Consider the following 6018-nt stretch of genomic DNA (forward strand, 5'->3'; position numbering starts at 1 on the left):
GCCGGGACGCGTGTTTTTTTTAGACGGCACAGATTGGGGAAACTAAAAATCTATCAGGGACCCTATCCCTAAACCTAACCCTAATCCTAATCCTAACCCTAACCATTAAACCCTAACCCTAACCCTAACCCTAACCCTAACCCCAACCCTAACCCAAACCCTAACCATAACCAAAAACCCTAACCCAACGTTTTTCCCATAGGTTTAACACGCACCATGCCCCAATCTGTGCCGTCTTAAAAAAAAACGCAGCCGGGACAAGTCCACATCAAAACAATTCGGCATTATGATTTCGGCGCATGATCACAGGATACAGAATGTCAGATCAGGGGCGGATCCAGGAATTCTTTAAAGGGGGGGGGGGGGGGCGCAACTATCATTTCTGGTGCCACTTACGGGTTTCATTTCATTTTTTCTTTTTATTTCTCTTGTTTTTAACGAAAAATAAAGGGGAGCGTGCACCGGTTGCGCCCCCCCCCCCCGATCCGCCACTGCAGATATTAGTAATTCCCCAGCTAACATTTGGACGTTTTCCCGGATGTTCTTGAAATGTTCCAAGTTCGTTATTTGGACATTTTGTCAAAACGTTTTCAGAACGTCTTTTTGTGGAAGGTTTTCGACGTATCTTAAAGGGGCATAGTCCCGGTAGTGTAGATGGCGCTGTTGATGATACTGCCGAAGATTACCGAAGTAGAGCTGTCATCAAGAGTAAAGTGCGTAGGTGTTGCTAAGTAACGTTGCCTTTGTTGTCTTCTCTGCGCATCGCGCAGTCTCTAGTAATGCCAGGGTGCGTGCATATGTGCTTGTTATTATGACATCACAAAAGAAGTTTGCTAAAGCTGTCATCCCCCTCAGCCGAATCATGAGCCGAACTGTGATCGGACCACTGACTACAGTGAATCGGACTTCTTCGGACTCGGGGAAAGTGGGCCAAAGCGTAAGCGCCAAAAGAAGTCGATAGCGTAGGTCTCTATAGGAAACTTGCGCCGTGCGCCCGCGTACTCATTTGACTAAAACACGGGGACCATGCACCTTTAACTGTTTCAAATGGACGTTATAAAAACGTTTTTAAACGTTTAAAAAACCAATTAAAAAAAAAAAAAAACCTTTCGGAATTTTTAAGGACCTGCAGAAAACCTTTTGGACGTTATTGACCGATTCTGTGACGCGCTATGTGTATTTTTGGCATGGACGCAGCCATAGTGGGTGTATCAGCCAACCCCCCCTCCGCACCCCTCCCCCCCCCCCATTACCCCTCTCCCTACAGCACGCGCGCAGAATGAAAAACTGCTTTAGCCAATAGGCGTCTCGTACTGAGTGCGCGAATGCTTGCTTAGTGCGCGAACCTTTGTTACAAGTGCGTGATAAACATGTTGCCCGGGGGTGGGGGAGAGCAGGGGGGTCGGCTGATACACCCATTATGGCTGCGCCCTGTGCCGTAAAATGTCTGCTGCCCTCAACGAACCCGAATCGGTCAATAGACGTCAGTAAAACCTTTTAAGAATATTCAAAACGTTCTGTGGACGTTCTGCGGACTTCCAGGAAACCTTTGAAAACCGTCTAGAACGTTCAAAAAACGTTTTAAGAACGTCTAAAAAGTCTTATGACCCGTTCCAGAACGTTTAGAGAACCTTTCATATCCGTCTAGAACGTCCAGGAAACCTTTTAAGAATGTCTGTTTATTTTTTAATGGGTATTAAAAAAACAACATAGTTATTAGATTATACAGGGCACAATCTGGGATTAATGTACCCTAATCCTAAACCTATGTAATCCTATCTTAACCTGTTCCTATGTCCTACCACTTATACCTATACTACATCCTGTTCCCAATTGATGAATGTTGTTGTTGAGTTTATTGGCGTTTTTCAGTCAGACTTGACTATTTACGCCACTCTGTACGGTGAGTTTGCAGCTGTGCTTGTACAGTGGCTGAGGCTGGGGGTGGGTCTTTGATGAATCTGTATCACATTTGATGAATCTTTTTGATGAATCTGATGAATTCTGTATCACAATTGATGAATCTGTATCACATTCTTTATATACCAGCAAAATGTTGTAATGCATGAAGACATATTGTCGGTTACTAATATTAAATCACACACACCTTAATTAGGCCCATTAAAATATGAAAATACCTCTTCATAACACAATTTGAAACTGTGAATAACTGGATAATGACGTATATAGGTAAGTTTATTTTTAACACAGAAAGTTTGAACCCAGCATAAATATTTAGATTTCAATGTCTTTTATCTATTTCCACTAGTTTTCAAATCTCATATTTTCTTATTTGAATATTCATAAATAGGCATGAATATTCATGAAATAAACCAATGACGAACACGTAGCGGACCAAATAAAAACGTTTTTAAAACGCCCAAAAGACGAAGTCGACGTAGCAGACCTAATAAAAACATCCGAGTTTTGTGGACGTTTATAAAGGACGAAGACGTAGCAGCCATAATAAAAACATTTTGTAACGTCCATTGACGTTTTTAAAACGTTTTCCAAAAAACCTGTGCTTTGCGGTAAATGCGAAGTCCCATGCACTTTGACGTTGTATGTACGTTTTAAAAACGTCCATTTTATACGAAGACGTACGAAACCTCAAAAAAAAAAAAACGTTTAGGAAACGTTCTGAAAACATTATGTGTTTGCTGGGTCTATGGCAAGACAATGACCTCGACTTCACAACTCATTTGTGGAACCCATCTACCCTGAAATCTTCTTACACACATGCATATGCCATGGGGGGGGGGGGGGGGGGGAGCTTGACCGCTCAAAGGTCCTGACTGCCCTGCACCCGGCCTCCCCTCGCCCCCGCGGACCCGTATTTGCGTGTATGTGTGTGTGTGGGGGGGGGGGGGGGTGGGGGGGTGGGGAGCAGGGGGCAACATAGGCCTAGGCTGGTTCAGTTGCCACGCCCATAATTTACAAAATCATTTTTGAAGTCTTAGCGAAGGTACAAAATTCTATTCACTTTACAGGAAAAAAAAAAATACAGTAAGGGCCTATCTATTATAGGCCTATACTTTCGTTCTGTTTTTTAAACACTGGTGGAAGAGATGTTTGTCTAAAATTGATAGGTAGATTATTACAAAAATTTAGTCGACTCAGTCAAATTTTATTTCCCGATCCAGCAAATATATTACTCTCTCGCCCTTGGTGACGTAACCCGCTCTATCCATTATAGAGGCCTATGTGCTAAAAAAAAAAAGAAAGAAATACACACACACACACACACACACACACACACACACACGGAAACGAAATACTAATTTGTGCATTTCTGCATGTGCTCGATGTTGTGTCTGATGTGAAATATTCCAAATCATGCATATAAAGCGCTCCCAACAAAAAAAGTGTGCAGGGATACTGCAACTTCTCATTTACAAATGCTGAAATCCAGAATGCAGGTGAAATTTTTTATACCGCATATGGGGCAAACCTCTCGTAAGTTTTCTGATTGCATGTACACATGAGGTTTGATTATATCGTATATGGATTACATTTTGTTGCCTGCAAACTTCTTTATGCAAATCAGCAAATCAGGGAAGACACAGAGGCCGGGGAACAGGAGGTGCCCGCCGGAAGCGGGGGGAGGGCAGTTGCCCCCCAAATAAATGTTGGGGGGGGGCAAATCCCCCCCCCCCAGTGCCCCCTGTAGCAAATAACTAATCAATTATTTAAAGACCAAAATGAACAATAAAGGCATTTTTCTTGTCTAAAAGTTGTCAATTTCATAACTGAAAATGCGAAATTTTCGCCCCTAACGGGGCGAATATTAATAAATAACAATTTACATCATCTTTACAGTAATGTTAACTTATGAGCAAATTTAGTGTATACATGCATGGTAGCCTCGCATCCTCGAGTGTGCCCCCTGAAACATACCTTTAGTAAACCTTACCTTTTTCCTTTTCTTCTCTGCTTTCTAGCAGTATAAGAATAGTTTTTATTGCTCGAACTACGCGATCACCTTTAAGCTTTTAATGAATACATTTCAGACGAATGGCAAAGTGAAAGAGGCTCGCTCGCTCTGCCCGTACTTAAAATAAAATGAATAGTTTTCATAGTTATGATCATAGTCCATCGCAGTGATTTCTTTTATTACGTTTAATTCCCCAAAAAGTGATTTAAAATGCTCTGTAAATGCGACTTATATATACTCTGTTTTTACAAAAAGTTAGACCGATCTCACACCGTCACATATATGTGCCAGTAATGTTATAATCATAGTCCTTTGCAGTGATTTTTTTCCCTATGTTTAATTCCCTAGAAATTTGCTTTTAAATAATCTATAAACGCGACTATACTCTGTTTTTACAAAAAGTCCCTACCGTGGGAGGGACTTAACTCCCTCCCACACCCACTCAGTCGCTTCGCTCCTTCGCCGAAGATCTCACACCGTCACATAATGTACCCCCCCCGTATGTTATGATCATACTCCTTCCAACTGATTTTTTTAATATGTTAATTCCCTAGAAATTTGCTTTTATAAACGCGACTTTTGTACTCTGATTTTACAAAAAGTCCCTACCGTGGACCCTCCTCCCACACCCTTCCCCAGCGCGGTCGCTTCGCTCCCTCGCCGAGGATCTCACACCGTCACATAATGTACCCCCCCCCCCCATGTAATAATCAGTCCTTCGTTTGTAATAATCAGTCCTTCGTATTTATTTTTTTTACTACGTTTAATTACTTAGAAATTTGCTTTTAAATGCTCTATAAACGCGACTTTTGTACTCTGTTTACAAAAGGTCCCACCGTGGGAGGGGGGATCCCCCCTTCCACCCCCCCCCCCCCCGCTCGGTCACTTCGCTCCGTCACCGAGGATCTCACATCGTCACATAAATGTGCCCCCGTCGAGATTTTGCCCCCCCCCCAAAAAAAAAAAAAAAAACCAAACAAACAAAAAAAACAAAAACAAAAACAAAAAAAACAAAAAAAAAACAAAAAAAACCCAAAACAAAACAAAACAAAACAAAACAAAACAAAAACCAGAAGTGTTCCGGCGCGCTTGGTAGGCCTAACATACCTTGACCACCCCCCCCCCCTCCATCCCTCCCCCTCCCTCGCCAACACGCACACACACACACTCAGTATAGAGTGACTGAAAGACTTTCCGCGGCCCCCGAATATTTAGCTTCCCGGGACAAAGTAGGCCTATACCAGGGGCGGATCCAGGAATTCTGTATAAGGGGGGAGGTGAAATCATATTTCTGGTGCCACTTCCGGGTTTCATTTCATTTTTTTCTTTTCATTTCTTTTGTTTTTAACGAAAAATATAGGGGGGGGGGCTTGCGCCGGTTGCGCCCCCCTCTAAATCCTCCACTGTATACTATGACTTGAGCTGTTCCTGCAGTTATAGGGCCTACACTACTTTTGATTTACAAAAAAAAAAGTGCCTGAAATCCGGGAAAAGCTTTCATGGATTGTTTCTACCAATTGTTCTTCAAGAATAGGCCTATATCGGGACTCTGGATACGCATCGTCACTTGGGCTGGGCAGTGACCACAAAACAATGCCAATAAACAGGCGGCGAAGTCATGTGACAAAAATCTTTTGGGCTTGAGAATGTCCACATGAGTAGAAAAAAAAAAGGCTATAATAGCCAGTCAAAAAAAAAAAAAAAAAAAAAAAAACCGATTGAAGCTCTGTTTCTTGTTATTGTTGTTTTCAAAGTTCTTTGAAATATGTAAGCCTGATGACAGACTTTGAGAGCTAATAACCAGGACAATAAACAATTAAATTGCAAAAAAGAGATAAACAATATTTTTGCATGGTTAAAGTAATGTCATCATCAAAGAAAGAAAAATAGAATTTTTCAATGATACTGCATTCTATAAGGTCTGCCGACAATAAATAATTTATCACAAATGTTTTCATTATTTTCCTTCTTTTCCAGCAGCTTTAATCTCAAATATTTGAAATTGTTACATAATTAAGGGGCCTGTATTTTTCTAATTCAGACTCTTCAAACAGTTTGCTACTATTGGGCCTATTCATCCCCGT

Source organism: Diadema antillarum, unplaced genomic scaffold, assembly GCF_040938485.1.
Source record: "Diadema antillarum isolate AM-2024a unplaced genomic scaffold, OU_Dant_1.0 seq00001274_RagTag, whole genome shotgun sequence".
Lineage (NCBI taxonomy): Eukaryota > Metazoa > Echinodermata > Echinoidea > Diadematoida > Diadematidae > Diadema > Diadema antillarum.